We start from the raw sequence: 671 nt of genomic DNA on the forward strand, positions 1-671 counted from the left end.
AGAATTTTGTCTTCTCAAATTATTCTTCTTAGTATATTCTCTATTTTTACTTGATATCCATAATCTGGGGAGAAAATTTAGGGAGATAAGAAGGATGAAAAGAAGAGTGGAACAAGTTCCTAGAATTAGTCAGTTACGCAAGTTTGTAAAGCTAACTACAGAATTCCAGTTCAAAAATGATTAGTAATGAGAACAAAAGTTCTTCTGAGTTCATGGGAGCTTTATAATATTTTAATTGCTTCTTTTCTATTGAAAAACAAAGTACAAATCATAATGGTATTGAGAAACGATGTCCTAATTAAGATTAACATGTAAGCACCCAGAAAATCCGTTTCATTTTTATTCATACCTGAACTTTGGACACATACTTCTGTTTAATGAATATTGGTGCAGTAGGCAGAAAAACATCATCTGTTCAAACACAGTTGGTGGTTTAAGGTTTCATTTTTCTATCAAACATCTTGCAAGCCAAGTGATTTCATCAGCATATTTAAATCAATTTCCAGCACCTGTAAAAGGTCACTTGTAACGCTTTGAAACAAAAGACAGAGAAGGCAAGATTTTAACCTAAAAACATAATGATTAAATTGTTTTCTAATAAAATTGTTTTAGTATTTCATATTTACAATAATTTTTCAAATTATATTAATAATTTCAAGATTATTTATACA

Source organism: Desmodus rotundus, chromosome 2 (assembly GCF_022682495.2).
Source record: "Desmodus rotundus isolate HL8 chromosome 2, HLdesRot8A.1, whole genome shotgun sequence".
NCBI classification, from domain to species: Eukaryota; Metazoa; Chordata; class Mammalia; order Chiroptera; family Phyllostomidae; genus Desmodus; species Desmodus rotundus.